General features: G+C 37.4%; 1 pseudogene; it reads right to left on the reverse strand.

Moving 5' to 3' along the window:
• Nucleotides 1–5009: 5009 nt before the first annotated feature.
• On the reverse strand, nucleotides 5010–5835 carry LOC124991072 (40S ribosomal protein S3-like; annotated as a pseudogene).
• Between the last annotated feature and the right edge of the window lie 9782 nt (nucleotides 5836–15617).

The following is a 15617-nucleotide window of genomic DNA, read 5'->3' on the forward strand; positions in this document are numbered from 1 at the left end:
GAGACATGCTGTGGGTTGAATGGATAGAAGCATTGCTTAGAATATGCTTCCTTGTGAAGGGGTTGGAAGAGCTCACCTGACACTTCCCCAAGGGGCCAAGCAGGGAAGAGCTCAAGTCTAATATAGAGTCAAGAAGGTGGCATCCCTTGGGACTTCCACCTTTGGCAATTCTTTGAGCTAATCAGCTCTCCTTTTCTGCATGCTTCCATCATGATGTTCTGTCTCACCACAGGCTGAAAGGCAATGGGGCCTATTGACCATGGACTGAAACTGCTGAAATTGTGAACCAAAAATAAATATTCCCTCCTTTTGTTGATCTCATGTAGTCATCACAGCAATAAAAAACTGACTAATACAAGTCTGGTCAGGGGCTGTCCAGACTTAACCCATTGCATGAAGATGCAGACTTAGGGCACAACTAATACTAGCTTGTTCTGCAGGCTAGGATTTTGTTTCTTTGGCAATGTAAGATCTCAAATCTAGTTGGCTTCTTGTTTATTTGTGTCTGGTCCATTCTATGTGCTAAGAACATAGAAGAACTACCCAGACATAATTTCTAAGCCTGAAAGCACTTGTCATCATTTCATGGTCTCTGTGATTAGACCATTCCTCTCCCAGTTTAATGGTGGTCTCTTCAGGTAATCTGAAATAACAGCTTGGTGATAAGATGGTATTTTGGTCTTGTCTTTGTCTCTGGTTCAAAGTCTCTCAGGGAAGTGGTTCATGGAAGTTCCAGTCCCCAGTCCTGTTTCCTGCTGGGCTGCCTCTCCTGAGGTCCCTCTAATCTACTTTCTTGGGCTGCAATGAGGCCCTCTTCAGTTCAAGGGGCCTCTCTCACTCTCTTAGCTTTTTTCTCTCTCCCTTTGGTCTCTCTGTTTCTCTCCTTCCTTCTGTCTCTCTCTCTTTCTCCCTCTGTCTCTCCGTGTCTCCTTCTCCCTATCTTTCTTTCTCTGTATCTCTGTCTCTTCTTCTCTTTTTCCCCAGATCTTTCCCTCCATCTCTGCTCTCCCTGGTCTTCACTGCTACAAGTCTAAGCAGCAGTCTAGCCCCATTCCAAAGCACATATAAGATCTGACTTTTAAGGAACCAGAGGACCAATTTCACAAATTTTTGCCAAAGGATCAGCTGTGTTCCAGGCTGCTCCATCTCAGGTCTCCCCCCTCCTGCATGACAACCAAGGTAGAGCCATAGGTTAAAAATTTATGAAAGCAAATATTTGCAGACACCACATTCTGCATGTGTTTCTTCAACAGAGCCCCCATGACAGCATGTCCACATCTTGCTCTTCACACTCATCCAGATTGAGGGGTGTCGTGAGTCCAGACTAAGTAAGAGCTCCATTATCTATGGGGAGAATAAGGGAATTGATCTTTGGGGACAATTTGCAATTTCAGTAATCTATGGCACAAGGAAAATTAAATCAGAGACATGTCTAATTCCAGTGGTGGTTTGGAAAGTCACACTTTATTCATGATTTAAATAGCCACAATTTCACAATGCAGTTAAATAGTTCATGGTGTCATGGTATGAAAGTGTGTGTGTGCACCTGTGTGTACTGCACTGTACCTGTGCTCATGTGCACTCAGTGTGTGCTGACACACATGTTGTGTCCTCACTGGCTCCATGTCCACTACAACCCCTTCATAGCAGTACATTCTTCTCCCTGCCCTAAGAAAGACAGGCCATAGGCATGCAGATGTCAGAATATCAAGGATTCATGCAGAGGCTTCTGAACTTCCCTTACAGATGCCATCTTTGTGGTAAACCTTAGTACCTAGCCCTTTCCAGTGCAGGTATGGTCTTCCAAACACCTGTCCTTTACCTCCCTCTCTGGAGATGCTCAGAGATATCGAATAGAGTTTGATGCTCTGGGGAGTCTCTGTGAGGATCTCAGCTGCACATCTTCAGACCTGGGCCTGGGAGCAAATAGAGGCCTCAGATAAGTTTGGGATCCTGAGTTCTGGTTGGAACCTGTGCTTTGGAAAACAAAAGGGGTGCAGGTCCCTCCCCACACAGATATCCAAGGCAGAACAGGAGCAGGGAGCATGAGTGGAAACATGACAATGGGGTCAAGCTCACTCAGACAGAGCTGGGCAAGGGACCCATCTTTGTACTCCAGCATGAGAGTGACGTGGTGTGTCTCTATGTCCTCTGGAAGTGGCAGAATGCTGGCTGAGAGGAGAGAACACTGGTCTACCTGAATGTGATGAGGGCAGGAACCAAAGCAGCAGCTACATAGACCTTGGGTATTAGAGCTAGGGATTAGACAGACCAGATCCTCAGCTGGATGGGGTGGCAAGAGCCAGACTTGCAAGGAAAACCAGCAGCCCAGCACACTGTGTGACACCACGTGTGCCCAGAATTCATCCAACCCAAGGAGGAAAGAGCAGAGGGTGAAAGATCAACCATGAGGCTGGCTGAATTTAAGTTCTTTCTGCTATCAGTCATGCAAAGAGGAAGAGGAGAAATCCTGTTTGAGGAACAGAAAAATAAACTTTTAGTCAATATGGGGAACTAAATTGATACAGAAAATTTTCTCTTGATTAAAACACATAGAAACACAGGTAAGAAAGCACTCAAAATGAACATGGAATTTGGGTGGGTTGAGACTAGAGAAAATGAAGGTATCTCTGAGTTCATACTTTCTGGGCATGTGTATGCTAAAAAATTAAAGGGACCCCTGAACTAACAGAATTAAAAAGTAAACCTCTAAACCTATGAAGAGGAAAAATGAATGAAATAATTGTAATCATTTAAACCAGCATCAGGGGGAAGAAATAAAGAAATGAGGAAAGAACATAGCAAACAAAATTTCTGGTATACTAACTCCAAAAATATGAGGAATCATAAGAGAGTAAACGTATTGTTTTCCTATTAGAAAATGGAGAACATCAAATTGAATTAAACAAACTCCAGTGCTTTGCAACTTATGATAGATATATGTAAAGAAAAATAACCCTGAATAATCAAAATAAACACTAAGAAGACAACACCAATCACTTACCAGAGGAAAGCTATTGTGATATTACATATTGGATATGTTTGTGGCAAAACAATAACAGCAAGACAAAACATACCCATAGGGCTTAAATTAAGTTCTCATCATAAAGTTCTAGGACAACTATGAACCACCTGGGGCCCCTGACAGAAAGGGAGCGAAAGTGAGTTCTGAAATCGACCCACTTCCTCTCAGGGGGCAATGTCTATTCAGGGGCTCTGGGAAACCCAAGGAGCTTGGCAGTCTTGTTGGAGGAAGGAGAAGGGAGAGAGGCAGTCTGAGGTAGTTGGAAGTAGAAAGCAGTGTCTCAGAAAGAGAGGCAGTCTGCATAAAAAGAGCTCCCAAAGTCTGCATCCTGATTCTCTTGTGTTTTTGTGGGGTACTAAGCTATGGTTGCGCAGAGTGAAATCCCACAAGGACAGACCAAGGGTGACCTGGTGCTTGTCAACATAGCAATGCCCAGACCTCACATAACCATGACTGGTCAGAGCATCGAGTCCCTAGTGATCACCCAGGGCATCAGGCTGTCTCAGAGGACACCATGTACTTAAGCACTATGTTGCCGGAGAGAAGAACAGTCATGTCTCAGTCAAAGAACTGGACGCCTGTGTCCGATCTGGCCTACCACCTGTTTTTGCTCATCTGTGATCTAATAATGATTTTTACACTTTAAAATAGCTGGAAAAAATGAGAAGTATGATGAATTACATGACAAATAAATTTGTATTAAATTCAAATTTCAGTGCCCACAAATCAAATTGTACTGGAACACAGCAATGCTCGGTGGCTTACATTTTGCCAAAGGCTACTTTTGTGTTATAATGGCTGAGATGAACAATCATGACAGAGACCACGTAACCCATGACGTTTAAAATGTTTATTACTTTTCTCATTAGGGAAAACATTTGCTGACTCCTGCTCTATACCTCCTGTAGCAAAACTAAAAACAGGCTATTGAAAAAATGAACATAGAAGAGAAATGAAAGGTTTAAAATAACCAGATGGAGCTTCTAGAGACAGAAAATACATGATCTGAAATAAATTCATTGGGTTGGTTTTATTAAATTGGTAAGTTTCTATAAATGTTATGTACAAATTTGAGTAAAAGAAATATGTTGTGGAGGGGATGCCATCTTTCATTTTGATTTGTGTAAATCAAATCTGAGTTACACAATGTGAGTTTGATTATATCCATAAAATCTACTTGCCTTGATTAGGCCATCTATATTATAATTTTTTTTGTTCACATGAACTGTCAGTCTAATACTGAGGTGTTCTATCTCCTTTTCCATCCGTTTGTTTTTAATTTACCTATGTTATATTTCAAGTGAAATTCCTGTGGGTTGGAGATAGTTGGGTCACTTCATTTTTTAAAGTCCATTCTGATCATTTCTTTTTTAACTGGCCTGTTTTAGACCACTTACATTTAATGTCATTACTGATATGTTTAGATTTAGATTGGTCCATGGTGTTTTATTCTTTGCTTTCAGTTTATTTTTTTGTGACTTTTGTTCCTTTTCCTCCTTTTCCTGTCTATTTTAGGTTAGTTGAACATCATTTGTACTCCATTTTAATTTTTCTATTGTGGTTTGTTACTATATCTGTTTGTGTAATATTTTTAATGATCTATTGAAAGATCTATTTTTATCTCTTCAGTTGGAAAATATAAAACTTACCACTACAATTTCATTCTCCCCATTATAGTTATCTTATAAACCAATCAAGGTGAGATTAAGACCAACTATGGATTTCTGACTCCCATAGTTATAAGAAAAAAGATTTGTGTTGTTTTAACCAGGTAGGTTTGTGGTAATTTGTTATAGCAGCCATACATCAATACAGCAACTAATCCCTACATCTCTGCCATCTCAGTACCTGTTGGTCATTTTATCCCATGTGCTGAGATTGTCCTAGTTCATTGTATGAGAGTCATTTTGAGGATTGTAAAGTGTGTTTTGAATATTTAAGTCATGTAACTCTGCGTCTTGTTAAATTCTGTGGAGAATATTAATTTTTTTTGTCTTTGTACAAGATTTTATTAAATGTCTTTAAAGAGCAATATCCAGACTCCAGATACAGCTGCCAAGGAGACCCTGTTATGCTGTAGGGACTGGCAGGGCCATGGCAGGCGGCTCTGGCTTCCCATCCTTCTGTTCTGAGATGGGGGTGGTGGGCAGGATCTCATCTTTGGGTTCCACGATGCTCACATGGTCAGGCAGAGGTTTCTTAGGGCCAATCTTACCACTTGGGTCCCAGGGCAGCATGATCTTCACTTTGATGCCCAGCACACCCTGTCTGAGCAGCACGTGGCACATAGTAGTGTCAACATAGTAGTTAACGGGGTCCCCACTGTGAATCATCAGGCCATCCATGAACTTCATGGATTTAGCTCTCTGTCCTCAGAGTTTCCCAGACACCACAACCTCACAATCCTTGGCTTCACTCTCCATGATGAACCGCAGTACACTATAACAGGCCCTCAGCACAGCAAGCACTCCTAGGAGTTTGTAACGCAGTGACTCTGCCTGGGCAATGGCACACAGACCTCTCGTGGCCACCTTTTCAGCATAAAGCTCTACACTGCCCTCAGGGAAGCCAAATCTCTTCTGAACTACTGCAGTCAATTCTCGGATCCATTGCCCCTTCTCACCAAGAACATTTTGTGTCCTCATGGCTAATATAATGGTTTCTGTCCTGGTTGGTGTAACTTGGACCTCAACTCCAGAGTAACCATCTTCAGCCAGCTCCCAAGTGAGAAACTCATTTAATTCAGCTTTGAAGATTCCATCAGCAACAAACTTCCTCTTCTTAGAAATCTGCACCGCCATCTTGCCGCTGTGCACCCCGCGAATATTAATTTTTTTTTTTTAAAAGCAGAGAATCTACTTTGCTAGGTTCAGGCGTAAGTTTCAACTCTTCTGCTGGCTATGGTCCAGATGAAGGTTCCATTTTCAAAGTTTCTGCAGCGCTATTGTCTCCCACAGACTCACCAGGACAGAGTTTGGTTGAGACAAAGCACCAGCCTATTAGTGCAGCTATCAATACCTTGGTATGTGTAGTAGACTCAGATTCACACAGTGCAGCATAGGGCTGAGCTCAGATATACATAAACAACACCATGGGGTCGCTTTCCAGAGCTTCTTTCTCGCCACCATCTCACCAGCACTTTCTAGTTCCCTAAGGTCCTCATGTTTTCCCTCCAGTAAGAAACCTGCTGTGCACTTATACAACTATGCTCACATCTAAGACCAGGCAACAAAACAGGAAAAGAGTGAAAACAGCAGGTTCATCCCCACTCTCTTAGGAGCACCTCTTTACTGTTTTGCAAGGAAGACCCTACTCCCTCTAATTAAAGATGCTTATTTTTCTGTAGGAATAGACTTAAAGAATATTTACATAGATAAAGGGCAAATATGATGTCTCTTTCCAGGTAGAGATGGTGCATGGTCCAATGGGAGGTGACCTGGAAGCACAGTGGTGGACACACGTTAGTTTGGTGCAGCAGACAAGGACGTCAAGAACATGACACAGTCACACTTGGAGAGAGATCTTCTGTGTAAATGTCACAATCAAAGGTGTATTTAAAAAAAGTGATGGTTGTGAGCATTTAAAACCTGCTTGTACTTGTGCATGCAGGAGGAAGATTTTAAAAAAGTGTTGAACAGAAAGTGCAGAGTCCCTGCCTCTGAGGGCCCCACCTGGGGCATCCCTCCTTTATGCTCATTTCTACCTCCTAGAGTAGAATACAGCAGTGTCCAACTCTCAGGGTTGTTATGAAGCCTAAATGAGTTAACTCAGAGCCCTTATCAGGCACTCTCTCTCTAAACCTCACTAAGGTGAGGGAAACATACTATGTGAGGAGAATCAAAGTTTATCTATGCACATACTGGAATACTGCACTATGAAAACTGGAGCAGCTCTGTAAGTTATTCCTGAAGATGCTCTTTAAGATAGCAGACACGAAAGGAAGAGGAACCTAACCAGTGATTCTCCATGAGGCCTCAGACAAGCAGGTAGCTGTGATGAAAATCCTCTGAGGTTTCAGAAGAAGAGAACCCAGAAAGCAACCCAGAAAACCTAGAGAGAACCAAAAGCAGTTAATGTGGAAGAAAACCCAATAAACAGTAGTAAGACAAGTGGGGAATTAAAAAAAAAAAAAAAAAAAGAGAGAGAGAGAACAACTCTTCTTTCCATGAATGAGAACCTCAATGTTTTCAGGAAACCATACCAAAGTGGGAAATTATTGGGAGAAAGATTCCAGTTCTTTGTAAAAGAGCTGGTTGGTGTTATGTTGTTACCCTTCAGCATGGTGTGAACTTATGTTCAAAGTGCTAAGCTTCTGTTTTGAGTTTTAATTTTTGAATTAACAAGGAACAAAAATTTGCTCTCATGCTTAGTTTTTAAATTTGCAATAAACTGTGCACAAAATTAATATGCATGTTAGTATTAACGGTGCACAAAATTAATATGCATGTAACCAATACCTGAGATAATCACCCCATAGCCAGAAAGTGAAAAAGAGGAAGAGGAAAAGACTGGGGTCCCACAGTCCTCTTCAAGGTCATGCTCTATTGATTTAAAAACCTCCTACTAGGTTCCACCTCTTGAAGGTCCCACTGCCTCTCAATAGCACCACCTTGGGGAGGGAGGCTCTATCACATGGAACTTTGGGGGACACTCAAGATCCAGACTAGAGCAATACATTAAAGAATCAATTTGCTTGTCTTTTCTGACTTTTTCATCATTTATATTCATATTTTAAAAACTCATAAATTAAAGTCTTTTAGTTTTAAACACTCCCATTGTTTTATTGAATAGAATGGAGGAAATCTAGAATTACTTAATAACTTAAAATAAATGGAAGGAATTAAAAATCAGCTGGCTAAATAAGCTTGCATTTTTCTGATTTTTGAACACAAAATACTTTATAGAGACAGTACCCAAAGTTTTTAAGTAGTAAAATATTAATATTCCCTTCCAAAGATAATGGTAAATAGACTTTCATTCAGATGTTAAATTGTTGTAAAATGCCCTGGTTGAGTTTTTAACTGAGAGATCATTTCCTCACACACACCACAATACAAATAAGAGATTATAAATATTCACAAAGAGAAAGCTCTTATTAATTTGGATCTCTTTAAATTGCTGCTACCTTAATTCCCACCAATAAAAATAATCCCAAAAGACACATCATTTTCATTTATAAAAAAGGCTATGAGGGGCTGGGGAGATAGCTCAGTCGGTAGAGTGCTTGCCTTGCAAGCACAGGCCCTGGGTTCAATCCCCAGCACCCAAAAAAAAAAAAAAAAAAAAAAAAGGCTATGAAAACTCCTTTGTAATCAGGAAATCACTCAGTCTTTTGGAGTTTTACAAAAAGCAATTTATTTCAATTTATTAAGTAAAAATACTAAGTTAAAAGAAGTAATTTATAATAGGATTTTATTTTTATAAATGAATATGGTTATCTTTATTAAATAAAACATGGAATGTTAACATTGAATAAAATGTATGAATTATCTAAAGAATTTAATGAATCTTTGTAGTTTATATTTTTGTAGACATTTATTACTAAGATAAAGGAATTTTTGAAAAGTAAACTTTTAAGTTTTAATAGTATTAGATTTACAAAATGCTGTGAAGAGGGTAGAGAGTTCTCACATATCCTATGCCCAGATCCTACTATTATATTATACATTACATGCATTATTTGTATCTAAAATACAGCCATATATAATATTGTACATCTTACTGCACTACATTTTGACCAATGAAGCAATATTGATACATTACTATTAACTAAAGTCCATGCTTTATTTGGACTTCTTAGTTTTTTTTTTTTTTTGTACATGAAGTAGAATCACACTGGTAATGCAGTCATATATGTACATAGGGTAGTAATGTCTGATTCATTCTACTATCCTTCCTATCTTCATAACCCCTCCTTTCCCTTCTCTCCCCACTACCTAATCTAAAGTAACTCTATTCTTCCCTAGCCAACTCCCCTTATTGTGAATTAGCATCCACATATCAGAGAAATATTTGGACTCTGGTTTTTTGGGATTGGCTTATTTTGCTTAGCACAATATTTTCCTGGTCCATTCATTTATCTGCAAATTCCATCATCTTATTCTTTAAGGCTGAGTAACATATATATATATATATATACACACACACACACATATATATATATACATACATATGTATATATATATATGTATATATATGTGTATATATGTATATATATATCACATTTTCTTTATCCATTCATCTGTTGAAGGGTATCTAGGTTAGTTCCATTTGCTATTATGAATTGAGCTGCTATAAACATTGATATGGCTGTATCACTGTAATATGCTGATTTTAAGTCCTTTGGCTATATGCTGAGGAGTAGGATAACTGGGTCAAATGGTGGGTCCATTCCAAGTTTTCTGAGGCATCCCCACACTGCTTTCCATAGTGATTGTGCCAATTTGCATTCCCACCAGTAACGTATGAATGTACCTTTTCCCCCACATCCTCACCAACACTTATTGTCTCTTGTATTCTTAATAATTGCTATTCTGACTGGAGTGAGATGAAATCTTAGAGTAGTTTTGATTTGCATTTCTCTAATTGCTAAAGATGTTGAAGATTTTTTCATATATATTTGTTAATTGATGGTATTTATTCTTCTGTGAAGTGTCTGTTCAGTTTCTTAGTCCATTTATTGACTGAGTTATTTGGACTTTTTTTTTTTTGGTGTTAAGTTTTTTGAGTTCTTTATATATCCTAGAGATTAGTGCTCTATCTGAAGTGCGTGTGGTAAAAATTTTCTCCCAATCTGTAGGCTCTCTCTTCACATTATTGATTGTTTTCTTTGCTGACAAGTTTTTTAGTTTAACACCATCCCATTTATTGATTCTTGATTTTACTTCTTGCACTTTAGGGGTCTTGTTAAGGAAGTCAAATTCCAGGCTGACATGGTGAGAATTTGGGCCTACTTTTTCTTCTATCAGGTGGAGGGTCTCTGTTCTGGTGCCTAAGTCTTTGATCCACTTTGAGTTGAGTTTCATGCAGGATGAGAAATAGAGGCTTAATTTCATTTTGTTACATGTGACTTTCCAATTTTTCCAGCACCATTTGTTGAATAGGCTATGTTTTCTCCAGTGAATGTTTTTGGAACTTTTTTTTTTTTTTTCCAGTGCTGGGGATTGAACCCAGGGCCTTGAGCTTGCGAGGCAGGCACTCTACCAACTGAGCTATATCCCTAGTCCTATTCTAGTGTTTTAATCCATTATCTTTTCTTGTTCCAGGATCCAATCCAGATGGAGTTTCCTCTGGAGTTCCTCAGGCTTGTTTTTTGTCTGTAAGAGTCCTTGTTTCAGAAGACCTTTACAGTTCCTAGAATTATTGGTCAGGTGTTTTTAGAATTTCCCTGAAATGGAGTCTGATATCTTTCTGTGATCACAATGGTGTTGTAGATTTTTGGAAGAAGACCACAGGGACAAAGTGCTATTCTCATCACATCCCGTCAAGGCACATCTATCAACATGACTTATTACTTACGATGTTAACTTGGACTCCTGCCTGAGTTGGTGTTTTCCAGTTCTCCACTGTGAAGTTGCTCTTTTCTCCTCACTTCTGAACTTGTGCTCTTTGGAAGGAAGGTATTATGTGTAGCCTATACTTTAGAAGTGGAAAGTTATGCGCTACCTGCTTGAGACCAAAGCATCTACATAAATTATTTGGAATTCTTATGCACAAGGGATTTGTCTTTTATCCCCACTTATTTATTCACTATTTATATCAGGATGGATTCATGGATATTCATTTTTCAACTTTGGGTTATAATCCAACTCTATTCATTTTGTTGCTAAAATTATCCTAGCTTTGGTCATTGGGGGCTTTTTCATGTGGCTACTATGTCTCTTTTGGAATCATTAGTTTTATTTCCAATTATTTCCTATTAAGCCTTCCCCATTCATGAAACCCTGGTAACTGTTGATGCAAACCTGTTTACTATCTCAATATTTTTTACCTTTTCCACCATGTTAGATAACTTGAATCAGACAACGTGTAGCTTTTTAATGATGAACTCTTAAAGGCAATAGTCATTCAAGATTCATGCATATCTTTGTGTGGCTTAGTAGCTCACTCCTTTTTAAACTGAATAACATTCTATTGCATGATGTACAACAGTTTTTTTTTATCCATTTGCCTACAGAAGGACAACTTGTTTGGTCCTGAGTTTTTGGCAATTATGGATAAGGATGTTATAAATATTTGCATGCAGGATTTTTTGTGAGCATAATTTTTCAAATTGGTTGAAAAATACTTAAAAACATGATTGCTGGAGCACATGGGAAGACTATAGTTAGAATTATAAGAAACCACCAAACTGTCAGCCAAAGTGGTACAGCCACTTTGCATTTCTACCAGTAATTCAGAGCTCCTGCCCTGCATCCTCACCAGAAATTGGTATGATCAGTTTTTAAAAACGTTAGTCTTTTTAAAGTAGGGGGAATACTTTTGTTTTTAATTAGTGAATTTTAATTTTTTACAATAAAGGGGTTTATTATGGCATATTCATACATGAAAATAATATACTTTGATCATACCTACCCCCTTGCCCTCCCTTCTGTACCCTCCCCACTCCTCTGATTTCCTTCCTCTAGTAGTCTCCCTGCTACCTGCATGTCTTTTTTTTCTCCTGGATCCACATATAAGTGAAAGCATGTGCTACTTGTCTTTCTGAGTCTGGCTTATTTTGATGAGTCTGGCTTAACATTATGATCTCTGCTTCCATTCATTTTCCTACAAATGATATGATTGCATTCTTCTTTATGGCTAATAGTCCATTCTGTATGTGTGTGTGTGTGTGTGTGTGTGTGTACAAAACATTATATATATATATATATATATATATGTTATAATGTTATCTACATAAATGCTATCTTTATAAAGCATTATCTATACAATGTATATATATCTATGCATATAACACTTTCTATATAATGTATGTATGTATTCATCCACGTATGGGCACTTAGGAAGACTACATAACTTGGCTATTGTGAACTCTACCATGATAAAAATGGGTATACAGGTATCTTTACAGTATGCTGATCTAATTCCTTGGGTATATACTGAAGAGTGATATAGCTAGATTACATGTTAGTGCTATTTTCAGTTTTTTGAGAAACTTCCATACTGATTTCTATAATGCTTGCAGTAATTTATATTCCCATGAGCAGTGTGTGAGTGTTTCCTTTCCACTGCATCTTCACTGGCATGTATTCACTTTTATATTCTTGATGATTGCCATTCTAACTGGAGTAAGATGAAATCTAAATGTAGTTTTGATTTGCATTTCCCTGATGGCTAAAGTTGTTCAACATTTTTTCATGTGGTTATTTCTCCATTCGTATTTCTTCTTTTGAGAAGTGTCCAGTTTATTTGTCCATTTGTTGATCAAGTTGTTTGGTGTTAAGTTTTTCAAGTTCTTTATATATTCCAGGTATTAATTCTTTATTGGAAAAGTAGCTAGCAAAATTTTTCTCTCATTATATAGGCTTTCTTTCCATTCTTTTGTTTCCTTGCTGTGCAGAAACTTATTAATTTAATGCAGTTCATTTGTTGGTTCTTGCTATTATTTCTTGAGCTACTGGAATGCTATTCAGGAACTTCTTACCTGCACCTATATGTTGAAGTTTTTCCCCTACGTCTTTTTCACTAGAATTAGGAAAGTTTGGGCTCTTACATTTAGGTCTTTGATCAATTTTGAGTTGATTTTTCTATAGGTTGAGAGATAGGGATCTAGTTCCAACCTTAATTATATGCATATCCAATTTTTCTAGTGCTGTTTGTTAAAGAACGTGGTTTTTTTTGCAATGTATGTGTTTTGCCTTTATCAAGAATCATATGGCTGTTGCTCTGTGGATTTGTCTCTGTGTACTCTATTTGTCTATTTTTATGCCAGTACCATGCTGTTTCTGTTACTATGGCTCTGTAGTCTATTTTGAAATTGAGTATTGTGATGCTTACAGCATTGTTCTTTTTGTTCAGGATTATTTGGGCTATTTTGGGGAGTTTTTTCCTTCCATATGAATTTTAGGATTATTTTTTCCAATTTTGTGAAGTATGTCATTTTTTTGATGAGAATTGCATTGAATCTGTAGGTTGCTTTTGCTAATATAGCCATTTTAACAACACTAATTTTGCTGATCCATGAATATGGGAGGTCTTTCCATCTTCTAGTATCTTATTCAATGTTTTTTTCAGTGTTCTTTAGTTTTTATTGTAGAGATCTTTCACCTCCTTGGTTAGGTTTATGATTTTGGAAGCTACTGTGAATGGAATTATTTTCCTGGTTTCCTTCTCAGTGGGTTTATTACTGGCATATAGAACAGCTATTGATTTTTGTATGTTGATTTTGTATCCTGCTACTTTAAAGAATTTGTTTATCAGCTATAAAAGTCTCCTGGTGAAGTATATATTGTCTTCTAAGTGTAGGGTCATATCATCTGCAATAGGATAATTTGACTTTTTTCTTTACTCTTTGTATTCCTTTTATTTCTTTCTCTTGAATAATTGCTGTGGTTAAAATGTCAAGTACTACTTTGAATAGAGTGGTCGCAGTGGGCATCTTTGTCTTATTCCTGATTTTAGAGAAAATGTTTTTAGTCTTTTCATATTTAGTATGATGTAGGGTCTGAATTTTTCATATACTGCCTTTATTATGTTAAGGTAGTATCCTACAATACCTAGATTATTTGGGACTTCAACATTCCTATCATGAAGGGAAGATGAATGTAGCCAAAAGTTTTTCTTCATTTATCGAAATGTAATTTTTATCCTTGATTCTATTTATGTGATGCAGTGCATTCATTTATTTGTATATGTTGAACTGTCCTTGTGTCCCTGGAATGAAACCAACTTGATCATGTGATATTGAATTCAGTTCGCAAGTATTTTGTTGAGGATTTTTGCATCTATGTTCGTCAAGGATATTGGTCTGTAATTTTCTTCCTTTTCTTTCTGTTCTTTTTTTCCCTTTTTTCTTTTCGTAGTGTCCTTACTTGGTTTTCAGGGTGACACTGTTTTCATGGAATGAGTTTGGGAGTACTCCTTCCCTTTCTATGTCATGGAATAGAAATGGAATGCTTGTTTAACTTGAGAAGCATTGGTGTTAGTTATTCTTTAAAAGTCTTGTGAAACTCAACTGTGAATCAATTTGGTCCTGGACTTTTCTTCGTTTGGAGACTTTTTATTATTGCATCAATCTTCTTGCTTGCTATCAGTCTACTTAGTTTTTTTATATTCTCTTGGTTCAATTTTGGTAGGTCAGATGTGTCTAGAAATGTGTCCATTTATTCTTGACTTTCTAGTTTACTGGAATATAAATTTGAAAAATAGTCCCTAATGATCCTCAGGATTTCAGTGATATCTGTTGTAATACCCCTCATTTTATCTCTATCTTTATTCACTGAGTCTTTTCTTTCTCTTTCTTTGGTTAGTTTGGCTAAGAGTTCATCTATCTTGTTTATCTTTTCAAACAACTCTTTGTTTCATTGACCCTCTTTATCTCTCTCATTAATTTTAGCTCTGATCTTTATTTTTTTCCTTCTTTTAATTTTCAGTTTGATTTATTCTTGTTTTTCTAAAACCTGGAGATACATCATTAGGTTATTTATTTGAGATCTCTGATTTTTTTTGAGAAGAATAAATGAGATTTATTTTAAGTTCTGACTTCACACATGAAAAGATACTTTCTATCAAAGGGTATTTTAAATCTCACTTATTGTCACAGCATCTTGAAAACATAAAGACTCTGATCCTTCTAAAAATTTTCAGATTTAACATATTTTTAAAATTATTTTTAATTTTTACAGACTGCATTTCGATTCATTGTACACAAATGGGGTACATCTTTTCGTTTCTATGATTGTGTACAATGTAGATTCATACCATTCCTGTAATCATACTTGTACATAGGGTAATGATGTCTGTCTGATTCCACCATTTTTCATACCCCTCCTCCCTCTCATTTCCCTCCATTCTTCTCTCGCCCCACCCCCCACCCCCATTACATATCATCATCCACTTATCAGGGAAAACATTCGGCCTTTGGTTTTTTGGGATTGTCTTATTTCACTTAGCATGATATTCTCCAATTCCATCCATTTATTTGCAAATGCCATAATATTATTTTTCTTTATGGCTGAATAATATTCCATTGTGTATATATACCATAGTTTCTTTATCCGTTCATCTGTTGAAGGGCATAAGGGTGGTTCCAGAATCTAGTTATTGTAAATTTTTTTTGTGTGTATATTATCATTCTTTTTTTTATTGTAAACAAATGGGATACATGTTGTTTCTCTATTTGTACATGGAGTCAAGGCATACCATTTGTGTAATCATAAATTTACATAGGGTAATGTTGTTTGATTCATTCTGTTATTTTTTTTCCCTTCCCCCCCACCCCTCCCACCCCTCTTTTCCCTCTATACAGTCCTTCCTTCCTCCATTCTTACCAACCTCCTTATCCCTAACCCCAAACCTAACCCCAACCTTAACACTAACCCCTCCCACCTCCCTTTATATGTCCTCATCCGCTTATCAGCAAGATCATTCATCC

This window comes from Sciurus carolinensis, chromosome 8, assembly GCF_902686445.1.
Source record: "Sciurus carolinensis chromosome 8, mSciCar1.2, whole genome shotgun sequence".
Classification (NCBI taxonomy): Eukaryota; Metazoa; Chordata; class Mammalia; order Rodentia; family Sciuridae; genus Sciurus; species Sciurus carolinensis.